Below are 14,644 nucleotides of genomic sequence, written 5' to 3'. Positions count from 1 at the left end.
ATGTATAACATATACGTATTGGGCTGGTTAAAAGAAAAAAATTGATCATTTTCTGCTAAAAAAAAAGGTGCTTCTAAAGCGGACTTACATGGATTACATATATTATTACTTGTAATAATCGCAAAATAATGTTGCTCAAGTTGAAAATTGATTAATCGACATGATTTTACAACGGTTAAAATGCTTTACAAAACCAAACGAAAAAACTCACATTTTGTAATAATTTGAGTATTTTCCCTGTCAATCTCGAAAAAAAGTGAATTTCTACAGGATTTCAAGTTTAACCTTGAACAACTTTTCACAGAGTTTATTTATCAAAAAATTATAAGAGAGATTTTTTGCGTTAAGCGTAAAATTCCATACAAAAACCGGTATCGGATATTTATGTACATTGACCGGTTACTGAGTAACAAAATTGAGAAATAACTAAAATTATTTTCTCATGTTAGTGAAATGAAAAATGGAAAATCGGGCAGCGATGAAGGAACTCCATGACGCGTTATTCTGATACATATAACGCAGAGTAAGGTTAACAATTTTCAGCGTTTGACCAAAAATTTTTAAATAACTACGGGTTAATCATATGGCGAAGGCGCTGGCGCCGCGATCATGCGACGCTTTTACCCAGTCAGATTTGTTTGCCCGAGATCAATGAGGATGAAGGGATAATCAGTGTCAACAAAGCCGTGTATATAACATACGGGTACCCCCGTTTTATCGGGAATTTTTATTCCCATTTTTGATAATGCTCTTTCTCCCGGTTAACTCCTGAGCATATATGTATCACGGATACATGTATATGTATGTATATATGTATTCCACCATCCCGTTGGCTTATCTTATACTATCTTCACGCCGTACAACTGCTAACATTTTACACTCGCTTTGGCTCGATCGGGGAAATTTATGAGTTGTAAATTTGTCAAGTGTCGAAAATACGAGGAAAGCGTTAATTGGTTCTTGCACTATGGCGAGACAATGAGACTGGTGATTTGAACGCTAGGTTATACGTGATTGACAATTAAAACAGTCAGAAAAATTCCGTCACTTTTTCCGACCAAATTCAGATTCTTTATCCGACGATAAGAGTAACTGATTAACGAAGCTATATGAATTTATCGTTACTTAAAAATATCGACACAATCTATTTAATGCTGACGGAAAGTAATTTATATATATGGATATGTATACATCCGAGCTTAAGCACAGACATATTTTGACCTAAAATTATTTTGTTAGATGAGTATTTTTTAACTTATTTTACGAAAATTTTAAATATGATATTTAGATCTATGTACAAACGAAATTATTACGTATAGATAGAATATATTTTATAGGACATCCTTTCTAGTTATGCTAAGTTCTGTATCTTGTCCATATTATTTATTATACTTCTATGCACTGAGAAGGTAATGATCGATAGAAATTTGTTCATAGTTAAGAAATCACATTTGGATCAACTAAAATTTGATAACAATAACGAAAATTTTATTTCACCATGTACAAATATACGTTTGTTGACAGTAAACAAACACTTTTCTCAGTTTGGGTGCAGAGCACTAATTGAAAAAATATACCCGGAAAGCAATGATATTTGTTTTACGAAATTTAATCTTTATCTTCATCTCGCGTATATCGTACGAAGTTTTTCGATCCAAAGCACTTTATTTCTCAAAACGATTCTTAATGATTGATAATTTCTAGCATACGATGTTTCCGAATTTTGATTTTTCGTGTAAGAAGCTTAGTTTTTTGTCGTTCCGCCGGATCACCGTTCATTTTACCAGATCAATTCAAAATTTCCGTGAATCTTCCTTGATTGACAATGATTTTCCCTGACGAGTGGCCAACACGTTCTGTGATTGATGATTGAGGCATCGAAATAAGCATAGCAGGTATTTTCCTGCATGACTGAAAAAATGTATAAAAGAAGAATCACGAATTCAATAATATTCCTGTGTCCAAAATTCGACTCTCAATTTGATTTCAAAAATGACCTGACCTTTCCCGAACTCTCGGTGCCGATCAAATCCCACTATGAAAAACTTTCCCTACAATATTTACAAACGTTGAAACAGAACAGAATATAAAAATTATCGTTCCTATAAGAAAAAAAAAAAAAAATAACATCGATAATCAAGCGAGGAGTAAAAATAACGGTCAGCTGATTACGAGTGACCGTTAATAGTAAAAAAAATATTCGGCATTGCACCGAACATCGCTGTTTTTCATATTTCACGAAATATCCACGTACAATTGAACAAAGTGTTTGCCAAAATCCTCTGAAAAAATTACCCCATCGGTTTTTCAAACTATCCGCTACCCTGTTTAATCCCCAAATAATATCGGTTGAAATTTTTCAACAGTTTTATAATTTCTGGCTACTCGGACGGTGAAAAAAGAAAGATAGACTCCCGGAGACAGAGTTCCCGGCTTTTTAAGCACATGCATAGTCCATGACCGCGTTCCCTTTGCGCGTCAGTCCGCCGACGCAAAGTGGCGAGCTCCATGCAGAGTCGAAACATAACTGTCAAGGGATGCTCGAGCACGTGATCGGGCACGGCAGCTGCCCCCTGCGGCCATATGGCGCCTAGCTAGGCGAGTAGCCCAGCTATTCCCCCCCCCCCCCCCCCCTCCCTCATCGCCCGTAACCCCGACGTCTGCCCGCCCGGGTGCCCGAGAATCTGATAAGAGATTCTGACGCTGATACCGACGTCCCATCGCAAACGGCTCGCAACCTCCCCCGCCGTAACAAATCTGCCGCTTATTTTTGGAACGCGTATGATATGGTCAATGCCGGGCACTGTTTGTACAACCGTAAAGTGGTAAAAATATGAAAAATTGATAAAGACGGTCAACTTCTTTATCGGCTGGGAAAAGAATGTATATGTATTCTTTGAGCGAGAAATTCTTCGTGTTTTAATTACTTAGTTTCGGGATGCGCGTGTGGTATGGTGAATGCTGAGTAATGTTTGCACAGCCGGGAGGAGGTGAAAATTTTGAAAATTTATGCGGATTTTGCAACTTCTTTATCGGCAGAGAACCGAAATCTGTTCGTTTTATGACACAGATCGATAATTGATTGGATTTTAGACGTTAGATAAATTAAAGTATGATAATTAAAATATGTTCAATCCTTTTTGAGATATCACAATTGATTACATACCTACACGCATCACATTCAGAAGTCCATCTTAGAAATAGTCGGAGGTGATCCTCTAAAGTACAGATCACAAAAGGTGAATACCCAATGAAAAGTGATCTTTTCACTTTCGGAGCGATTATACAATAACTTCTTCTCTTATAGAGAAGCGGAAAGTTAATGAAAAAAAAGACTTACTTTCCAGATTAGATTAAGAATAATGTTTCCTCGGTACATGATACCGAAATTTTTATTCCTCGACCGATTTTGTATTCAATAATGCACTGTAAAAAATTTGGTGTCAAAATCAACACCATTTTAACACCACGCGTAGTCCCGAAAAGTCCACTCCGTTGGTGTGCATGCTTGGTGTTAACAGACGGTGTTAAAAGTTTGGTGTTCCGAAGTAACACCGATTGCAGTAACACCCGAAACCTGACACCTTCAGAATAACACCAGAGTATTGACGCCCAGACAATTATGACACCATAAAAATCAGCACCAAGGAATTTGAACCCTGCGAAATAACAACATCGAAATGGACACCATAAGAATCCGCACCGCTGAATAAGCACCTTGCGAATGAACACCAGCGGATTAACACCCTGGCAATAACACCAAAAAACTGACACCCAGTTGATAACACCAGAAAATTGACATCCGCAATATAGCACTATACAACAACAAAAAACAACTCCAAAAAATTGACACCATGGTAATAACACCAGAGAATTGGCAAACCGACTATTTTTTCTTATATGAATATAGGTATATGCATATATGACACATGAGGTAGGGTTTAAAAATAAAATACAGTGATTCATAAGATAATCCAAGTCAATATATAATTTCTATTACATAGGTAAACACCTTACATGTGCTTTCAAATATATACATATATAAACTTATTTTTGCTTATACATATATATATAATATATATAACCACATGAACCTTAGAATAATCTTACATATTATATATTTGATATCAAAAGTACAAAACTTATTTTCTCTTTAACAACAAATTGGCTAAATAATAATTAATCATTATTGTTTGTACTTTCCGTTCTGCGGGATAGGAACTTTTAAATACCGTATGCATTTATATGAACATATGAATTGAGTGACACGAAACGGCGTAAAAACTAATAGTACAATATACATATAGATTATAATTATGATAATGATGAAAATAGTAGCATATAGGTACGTTTAAAAAATATGACATCTCGGCACTACGAACGTAGTAGTTTTGTGATAACTTTGATGAAATTCATAGGCATATTTATGATCCAACAGATTGAGATCGATTAAACTATAGGTCTTTATAATTTTGGGTTCGACTACAAAAGCATGGTACTCGTCACTAAAATATTTTGTTTTACATTTGGTACAAATAACGAATGGTACATTGCGATGTACAAAGATATGAGTGATGACCTGAAATACGGGTAGATCCGTCTGTTCATCAATATGGGTTGCAATTGAAAATCCGACTTTATAAAGAAATCCAGAAACTACTTTTTTCACCACGAATATTCTATCGGATGGATTAAATTGAAAATCGCTTCTCGCTAACAAAAATTCAGATATAAAATTGTCATACCTATCAAATTTGCCTCCGCCTGTGCCAATAAAATTTCTTTCTTTTGTGTCTTAGGACAGGCATTGCGGAGGAAGATCAACTGTCCTTGCGCACTTTCCTCATTGTGAGGGTACACATTTTTGGGGGTCGAACGTTTTCTTTCTGCTCAATTTTAACTTCTTTACTTGGCACCTGACGACGTCTATTGAGGGTGCGCAGTCTCCAGGAGATGTAACCTGACCGGCCTTCAGGGTCATAGAATATTTCCTGAAATTTAAATCAGTAAATGCTAGATAGTTTTATTAACACATAAATAATTCGCTACTGTATATGATCCTGTAAAAAATATCGGGCTAAAGTTTCACTTATATATAGATAAAATATGTTAATTCAAAATTTTTTTCAAAGCCAATGCCGACTAGAATGTGGCAGTATTTTATTCCAATTTAATAATTTATTTCCAATAAATTCACCAAATGGAGATAGGTTAGTGTACACCGAGCGTTTTGGTAATTCAGTACGCGGAATGAAATGATAATGCTTGGTTGGTACTCAATTATACAAGTCAGCACCAAATGGTTTAAAATAACACCATAGAGCGTTGAAAGAACCCTAGATACTATTCAAAGAACACCAAATAGTGTTAGATGAACAGAAAATAGCATTTAACGATTTATTGGAAAATATTATTTATCAACACTTACCTGTAATAATAAAATCATTCTATTCCAAGGGCTTGCCATTGGGAGTGAGCACTTTTATCTATTTAGTCTCCCCGTTGTATCGTCCCTTTCGCAACTGGAAAGATGTCCCGGTAACAATGTCACCACTATCCGGTGCATCCTGCACATTTGCTGCTTGCTGCGCACTATCAATCAACACATTTTCCATTTCAGGGCCATCCATATTAAGCAAAGTCACGGTAAAAACATTAACAAAATCTGATTCCGACATAATTAGAACCATACACGAGGCAGACAACACGTTTTACCTGAAATGCGAAGCGACTGCTTGTAAGCGCGCGTGGAGGAAACTGAGCTTCTCTGACTGCGGGCTAAGGACTTGCGGCATGTTAAAACTTGTACGCGTAAGAGCTTTCGACATCAGATTGACACCATCGGTGTCAATTCAACATTATATCGGTGTCAATGCAACACTGTGTCGGTGTACACGCAAATCTGTGACAGACTTGGATTTTGAGGTTGACACCATCGCCGTCAAACCAACACATTGTAAACAATCGACGGTGTGAACTTCTATAAAACTTCTATAGACTGCATTTCGGTTTGGAAGCAACACTATTTGGTGCTTTTTAACTTCCCGTTTCTCCATTTTCGGAGAAAAAAGGAAATTATTGTCATCACCCCGAAAATGAAAAGTTAGGTGTTCACTAAATCTTGACGTTTCAAGATCCAGAGAATCATCTCCGACCGCTTTCGGACGGACGACTGTGTGTGTGTATGTGTGTATGTATATACGTATCTGATCAATTTTTTTATCCGACGATATCTCAAAAACGAGGCACCGCATTTCAATGATTTTGGTCCCAATCGACGCGGCTTTTCAAAACTTAGAACTGATTAGATTTTTGCTTTGATCGGTTCAGTACTTTTTGAATTATTCGAACAACAAATCTCCGAAAAATAAAATAAAAATATCCTGAGAATGGATCAACGGATTTGAATGAAAATTGGTACCATGAGATTTCTGGGGTCGTTGATCACGAATATGGGATCAGATTTGCAAAATCTAAAATGGCGAATCCAATATGGTGGAATAAAATCTAAAAATATTCGGATTTTGGTAGAAATTAGTAGTCGGAGGTTTTTTGGGTCACCGATAACAAATCCAAGGTCAGAATTCCCAAATTCATAATGGTGGATCCATTATAGTGGTTCAAAATAAAAGAAAATCATATTATCTTCATGTAATATGGTATCCAAGGACTTTCGACACATCAATCACGAATCTGAATTTGTAGTTCGAAATTCGAATTGGATATTAATATTTTTTTATTCCGTCAACTTGGAACCTGCAGTGTGATAACGGGAAGATCGAGGGCTGGCTCACGGTCAGCTTGTTAAACACACGCAACTCGTCATTTTCGACACCATATAGTGCTAAATTTTGAATTAGCGAATAAATGTTGCCCATATAATATATACTAATTTATACATACATGCGTATAATCTGATATAATCTTATTGGATCAAATACGAATTGTAATTTGTTTGTTTTTATTTAATTTTATCGTGTTAGGGCGGACTATTTTTTTCCCGAGTAATCTCGCGCACGGTGAGATATAATCACTGAATACAATTCTCAAGTTATGTACGAAGATTTCCGACATCTAGACAGTGAGTATACCTCGTACCACAGACGAGGCTCATTGTGACTATGAGAATTTTTATTTTGAAGATATACTAACTTCTGAAGAGGGTAAATCAACACCTTGATCATTCAAATTGCACCGAAATGTGTCTGTTTGAGTAAAAAACTGCAGATGGTGTTGATTCACGTAAGATGACATCATTTTTAATCCCAACAACATTGCCGGAGTATTTCATAAACTTTATTGGTGTTATTCGTGACACCGAAATTCCCAGCCAATAACACCGAGCTTGCTTACTAACTTCTGAAGAGGATGAATCAACACCTTAGTCATTTAAATTGCACCAAAAGGTGTCAGTATGAGTTAAACACTGCAGATGGTGTTGATTTAGTTAAGATAACACCATTTTTAATTACAACAACATCGCCGGAGTCTTTCATACACTTTATTGGTGTTGTTTGTGACACCGATATTCCTAAACAACAACTCCGAGCTTGTTTACACCGCAAATTTTTTACAGTGTGGTAAGATTTGCAGTGGTGGGGATAAAGTCAGAATGAATAGAAAAAAAAAATTTTCTAAATAATAATCCAAAATGTAAAATGATCAGAACTCTGGCTTTGGCCTGATACTTTCTTGTTCGTACTGACGATTCCGTATTTCAACATTCTAGATTAGGATCAACTCTTTGAAAATTCGATCCTTCGACCCTTCCATCGTGTTGGGATTCTGTTCTCTAGCTTCGACCCATTGCCAGAATTCCCGCAAGGTTTACTCTTCGAGCACAGCAGGTGAGACCCTCGACCCTGGAGAAATACGTTCGTCGTTTTTAAAAATCGTTGACTTTTAGGAACCGCAGAGGGCGGAGGAAGGCGCGGCGGTCGGGGTGGTGAATATGATCGGGACAATGTCGGTTGATTGGAAGTCACGTGTCGGTGCAGGCGATGAATTTAGACCGGTACACACGGTTCTGGTCACGTGTCGGGTTCGGAACCGCGCTTCCGTGAGTGACGCCCCCCAGTAGTTGGTGCGACGTCGTCCGACTCCTGGATGCCTGGAAGTTCGGGGGTTCCTTGCGCTTTTGGTTGACCCCCGATTTACGCGGGGTGATCCGAAGCTCCGGGGGTATGGGAAAAGCGTCGGCGCTGCATCGCCGTCGAGGTAATGAATTAATTGCGCCTCGGTCACGTGTCCGGATGTTACTCGATTCTACCGACTTCCGGCTCGATGCTCCTTCGTTTCACCCGCGACTTACGCTGCGGCTTCCTGAACCAAAACCACCGATAGAGCCTGCCTTGCAACCGATCTATACCTTCGACTGTATACCGCACTCGGAGACGGCCGAACGATTTTATCGCCCTTGGGGGAAAATCTGGTGTACTTATATCTATACTCCGGGTACGAGGCGTGCCACATACGTAATTTATGTCAAATCGATCCGATCACTTCACTTCGTCATATGCGTATAATGTACGCGCGTAGCTTCCGCATAAACGATGGATTCGGAAGCACGACGGCCGACCAGCTTTAGACGTTCGTAAACTGTCACGTTAGTATCGTTTTTTTTCTCTCTCTCGATAAGCCGATGAATCCAGGACAGACATCGATGTAGAAATATTCTGATCCTAGGTTTTACGGGTTGGAAGTACGGGCAGAGAAAGATAGATCCAAAGTCTGGAACTGGAATCTCGAAAATTTCAGCTCTCGTTATGGCCAAGTTTAGATTTCACCGTAACATGACAAACAACACAGGTCTGCAACCAAAAATAGCACAGTTTTTTTTTTGTATTGTTTCTTGTAGATTTTGATTCACTGGAACTGCAAAAAATATTCAAAAAGTTCCATCGCGTCTAGTTTTTTTTTTTGTTGTAATCTTGTTTGTTGTTTCGTTCAGAGTGAAACTCCCGATTAATTCGCAGTCTGGTATCCTATTCTCGATTTTAAAAATCCTATGCAAAAGTGACGTCCTACTTCCATTTAATATGTATTAGAGACTCGGGAATAAATACAAACGGGAAAAGAGAAAATGGAAAGCGAGAAGAAATGGTTTCATAGGCGAAAAGAATAAACACGGAATGTTAAATACATTTTATAATAAATTTGTTTGTTTAATTTTATAAGAAATATTGTTTGGTTCGATGTAATAAAATGGTGGATTTTTCACTATTGTTATGCTTTTTGTTTTTTTATACAAGCACCATATAATTTTGCAAAAAAATACGATGGAGGAAAATGGAAGTCATTTTTCGATCGAGCACAATGGAGAACATGAGATTCACCAAAACCATCCCATGCAGCTGAAAAAAAAAAAAAAACACGTTTGTGGAGATTTGTGCAATTCTTGTGCGAATAGGAGGATGATAATAAAACGGAGCATGACGAGTGGTCTTGCGGTGAGCAGTCCATTAATCTGTTCACCGGTAGTATCAGTCCCATAATAGCCGTGCGCAAGGGTGCAACAGGATAGGTGTACCGATGGCCACATTCATTCTTTGAGAAGTAGTAGACACGTGACGATATCCATGTACGCGAACGATATTGCGGCGAGCGGGGAGGGTAATAGTTATATTTCGGTATCACTTATGTCATCCCGTTCGGTGGGAGTAGTGGGCGATGTGCGATGAAAAAAAAAAAAACAGGGGGTGGAAGGGAAAAAACCGCACCGCAGGAAGTATCGCGACCCCTAAGCTGGTCGGTGCATGAGTACGTGTATACATACATATACCCGAGTAAAAATATTGATCGTCTACTTCCGCTCGCGGACAGGGCACAATAAGCTAATTATTCAGCCGCCCTCTGAGCCGCCGGAAGTGCAGAGGAGCTAAGCGACGCGGTTCGCGGACTTTCGCTGCTGCTGCTGTTGCTGTTGCTATTGCTTTCGGCACGAGGAACGTACGCTGAAACGCAGCTACACCACTGCCCCCGTGGCTACGGGGGGAGAGAGAGAGAGAGAGAGAGAGAGAGAGAGAGAGAGAGAGAGAGAGAGAGAGAGAGAGAGAGAGAGAGAGAGAGAGAGAGAGAGAGAGAGAGAAAAAGAGAGGGAGGGACAGCGCCACGCGACGTCACGGAGCGTCAATTAGGCGTCGCGTGGCTGGACGACGCTCCGCGTCATTTGTCACCGTACCGAAACGCGACGCCCGCACAGCGCAAAGCTTTGCTCGATGCAGTCTTTCCTTCCACAGCACCGTGCGAGGCTACCGTTTTTACTCAGGCGTGTCCCGACCCCATTCCTATCCTATCCCTGGGGACGAAACCAAGACGTTTTTCCCTTCTTCTGCGTGTACGTGTGCTCGCACGCGTAATGCACTCTCCGCTCTTGTCGGAGATACACTGGAACTGCGCTTCTGACGTTCGAAATTCTTGGAATATAATGTTCGAATATTCGACGGGATAAAGCCGAGGGGGTGAAATCGAGGACCGATGGATTTTCCCGGACCGTCTAGAAATATACTCGATACAAATTTTATCAGGGTTGTGCAAAGGTTCGCGGCGTTTCACGCAGATGACGATACCTAACATTGAATCTTTTCAAGACTTTGCCTTTTAATCTCAGGAATTTCTGTACTTTCTGTGCTCCAAAATTGACCGTAACCTACAGAGAAAATAGCTTGTTCTTAACTCGAAAGTTTGCTTAAAATCGAATGGATCGACAAAGTGAACATTCGCCGTTGGATGTTGTTCCAGATGACGGTTAATCTCGGTAAAACAGCTGCGGAAGCAAAAAGACAAATTGTTTTTGCATATGGCGAATCTGCCGTCAGTGAAAGTACCCACGTGTCCATGGACAATATTATCAAAGAGAATAACCGTTATTGTATATAGAAAGGAAAAAAGACTTTATTAAAAAAAAAAAAAAATGTTTGCCCAACCCCCAATAGTAAGGCCTCGGAAGATGTTATCACAACCGGAGACACTCTGCTCCCAAATTCTCATCTGCTTTTTAGTAAGATAAATTTATCGCACGCCTTACGCTTTTTGCAAGCGAGATGATTTCGGGGAGCGAACCTGAATTCGCGTGCCAAGAGGCCGTGTCACGCATGGTGATCATCACGAGTGGGCGTCCGGATTTTTCCACCCCTTATAGAGCAGGCTCGTAGTTGACTTTTTGATTGAAGCTCTCACGAGGAAAACGAGGGACAAACTGCAGTATTCGGGACTCGTTAAAGCGGGAGGAAATCTCGAACCCAATAATTCTCCCGGTACCGGTTAGCACGGGAAGACAATACACGTCTGCTTTGCGGACACACCCGCAATAGTACAGCGACGGTGGAAGACTCGAGTGACTCAACAGCTTCCGTCCGTCCGTCCGTCCGTCTGTCTCTGTTTCCGGTTCGCGGGGGCGAGTTTACGGTGGTGTGCAATGCACATAAGCCGTTGCGATGCCACCGCGCAACACAATAGACGATGCCGAGGGACCAGATGATGAGGGAATCCATCCTGAGACCCCCGTGATCACGGTTAGATACGAGGCGCGTATGTTTGTTCAAAAATTCGGCACGCCGTGGTCGGTAAGCGTGGAAGAACGACGAGTGAGTCTCATCGGTCATGCGTTGGAATCGATCCGGATTCCCCGGTTTTGAGGAGTAGATAGACAAACGCCTCTCTCATGTTTTCATAGTGTGTCTAAAGGTGCGCAGTTTCACGGTGAAGGATATTTTTATATTCTTCGACCCAGGAACAGGGCTTCAGGCTAACCGTAGCGATCGGTCAACCTCCTCGGCTTGTGAGTTAAGTCTTTACTTTGACGAATGGTCAAATTAGCAGTCGCTTCAGCCAACGATGCAAGATAGGGAGATGTAGATCCCAGATAGATTAGACTCTAAGAGTCCACCTTGGGAGCAAACGGTGCAGGTGAACGAGTGCCACGGTCAACCGGCGTCCGTCGGCGTGACGTGGCAGATACGAGGTGTCGATATGGGATTATGCCGTCTCCGCTCACCTTCTAGGAATTTTCATTTTCGAGGACGAGCCGCACCGAATGGCGACAAGACGGAAAACTTCAACGGTCTTCGAGTCGGGGACCAATCGCTGTCCTCTCCCGGGGATCTCGTGAAGACGGAAAGACGGGAAGACTTTGCTCACGTATGATAAATTTCCATAGGAATTGTCAGAAGCCTGATACACCGTGCGCCGCGCGTTTGCTCAGCAAAGTGCACCGTCAGCCATAATCAGCGTCGAAGGAACTCGATTAACCGATGCAAACACTTGCCTGCGGGGGTTCCCCCAGATCCGATCGGAGAAGTTACACGTATGCATTCCTCGGGTGTAACAGTGCCGAGCCTTACAGCGTAACATCGCAGTAACATCGCACGGATCTCCATGCGGGCCGAGGTGGTGTAATGAATCTGATTTGGGCGTCTCGCTGGAAATGCGCAACGAGGCTTGACAGAATAAACCCTCCCCTTCGGCCCCGTCGCTATCATTATTATTCCGAAGTATACATACGTAATGTAATAATCGGCCTCCACGGTCGGCCATATGGTGCTGGCTCGACTGGCCAGACTCGGAGAGGTGCTCGGCACTGAGTCCGACACCCCATCATCCCTCTCCCCCCCTCTCTCTCTCTCTCTCTTTCTCGCTGCGTATACATGTGCACCGCTCCTCCAACCCTGCAACGTCACCCAGTCACTCCCTCCTTTCCCCGTATCCCGGGGAGTAGCGAGGGTATCCTGATTAAATCAGCATTACACTGGCTGACAACTCCCTCCCGCATCCCTTAACGGTGTGCGTTCCGTGTTTTATACTCGGTTGTACGATACGCGTGTGTGGGCAGCGGTGCCGACAATGACACCAAATGTCGGTGCCGATCCATTGTGGCCTCCAGAGCTTTAATCATGATGCTCGAGGCTCTGCAACGCCGGGATCATTCCGGGGACACAAGTGGGGCACAGGTGCCCGATGCCTTCGTGAAACGTCCTCTGCTTCGCCCCTTCGTCGAGGACCCTCGACCCCTTCTCACCCGTGAGGCAATGATCGCCGAACATGTTGCACTTTGCGTTCAATTGGGCAATTCGGCAATTGCGCGAGATCGTTCGATTGGACGCTTTTTATTCGCCAACGTGCAGGGTGGACGTGACACGTCGGGGGCAGACACCAAGCGAGGTAGCTCGATCCTTCGTCGCTGCAGATGTGCACCTTTGATGCGGTTTCGTTCACCGGTTTCCTCCCCGGGAAGACGCAAACGAAATTGAGTTAATTCCGGTACTCAGCGTCAATTAGCCAATTTCCTTTGTCGCCAACGCTGTCTTCAACCCTTTCGATCCTTCCTTGGTTCCCTACTCGCCTACGGCTGATGGGTTTTACTTCGGACGGAATATCGGATGATGGGCTTGCCGAAATCGACACTCGGAGTCGATGCTTTTTACTTCCAGTACCTACTTCGTACCATTTCGAATTTTGTTTACAAGTTGGACGCGTGTGCGTTTCGCGGTATCACTTTCGCTTACCAGCACGCCGATTCGGCTCTGATGCCGTATAGGCTAATACTTGTGAGGGAGAGAGTGTGAGGTACATACGGCGAATGGACTTGCGGCGGATACACGCGCGCCGTGGGGAACACGGACGCGAAACTCCTGGTGAAAACGAGGCCCGCCACCCCCGCGCTAAAAGCATATCTATGTCGCGATGCGAGGACGAGGGCGACTAGTGGCGGAAGGGGGCTGAGGGGTCCTCAGAGGCCCCCACCTCGCACTACTCTCCCTTCATACCTCCTTCCTCTATATATAATATACGGATGTATGTTTCGTCGATAGCGGACCGCCGCAGCCTCACTACGTGGTATCATCTATACTTAAAAACGAAATAACGCAAATTTGGAGCTTTCTCTGTCAAGTTGACCGACTGTTTTAAAATAAATCATTATATACTTCAAGTCAGGTGTACACTTGGGGACAACGAATCTGAGACGGCTAATTTTTTACACTAGACAGTTATGTTGGCAATACAGAGAAACCTACAGCACCATACTCGGCCGAGCGCGGAACAAACTCAATCTCAATACACATAACATAATCCATGACCGTCGAATCTAACCTTAGAATACGTCTCAATTTGACAAGTCATTGTCCCCGCGGTATTCTAAGGTTAGATTCGACGATCATGGGTTATGTTGTTTATTGAAATTGAGTTTGTTTCGCACACGGCCGACTGTGGCGCTGCAGGTTTCTCTGTACTGCCAACATAACTGTCTAGTGTAAAAAAATTAACCGTCTCAGATTCGTTGTCCCCAAGTGTACATAATTGTAAACCGGTCAAGTCGTTTGAATTCAGTAAAGTTTGAAGACAGGCATAAATTGCATTACGGAATGGTCAAACCCTTAGTAAAAAAAAAAAAAAAAAAAAATACGTAAGGTTTCATGCGTGGAGTTTTACCTTGTGAGCAGCTATTGTCTCCTCGTTTTGGAACAACCTGTAGTTTTGCTTTAGAGTGGATATATATGATTTGTGCGTAATTGGTAGGCATGTTGTGTATATGCGGTTTATTAATGTACACAAAACTATTTGCACGGCTTGTAATACGTACAGGGCAAGCTTACCTACCCCGCCCTGAAATGCAACCGTCTCTGGGGAGCATATCACTCGGTGGGTC

General features: G+C 42.0%; 1 long non-coding RNA gene across 2 annotated transcripts; it reads right to left on the bottom strand.

Annotated features, from left to right (window-relative positions):
- Window positions 1-4,873: 4,873 nt before the first annotated feature.
- Window positions 4,874-6,896, bottom strand: LOC124219318 (uncharacterized). 2 transcript variants are annotated; one of them, XR_006883363.2, is made up of 3 exons: window positions 5,716-6,896; window positions 5,429-5,592; window positions 4,874-4,991 (listed from the first exon to the last, which is right to left on the bottom strand). It is a non-coding gene; the product is annotated as an uncharacterized lncRNA (long non-coding RNA). The 2 variants fall into 2 exon arrangements; XR_011177279.1 differs by having other exon boundaries at window positions 5,429-6,896.
- Between the last annotated feature and the right edge of the window lie 7,748 nt (window positions 6,897-14,644).

The sequence above is a fragment of the Neodiprion pinetum genome, chromosome 5 (genome assembly GCF_021155775.2).
Source record: "Neodiprion pinetum isolate iyNeoPine1 chromosome 5, iyNeoPine1.2, whole genome shotgun sequence".
NCBI lineage: Eukaryota > Metazoa > Arthropoda > Insecta > Hymenoptera > Diprionidae > Neodiprion > Neodiprion pinetum.
The sequence above is the reverse complement of the archived record's forward strand: the minus strand, read 5'-3'. Positions and strand labels throughout refer to the sequence as shown.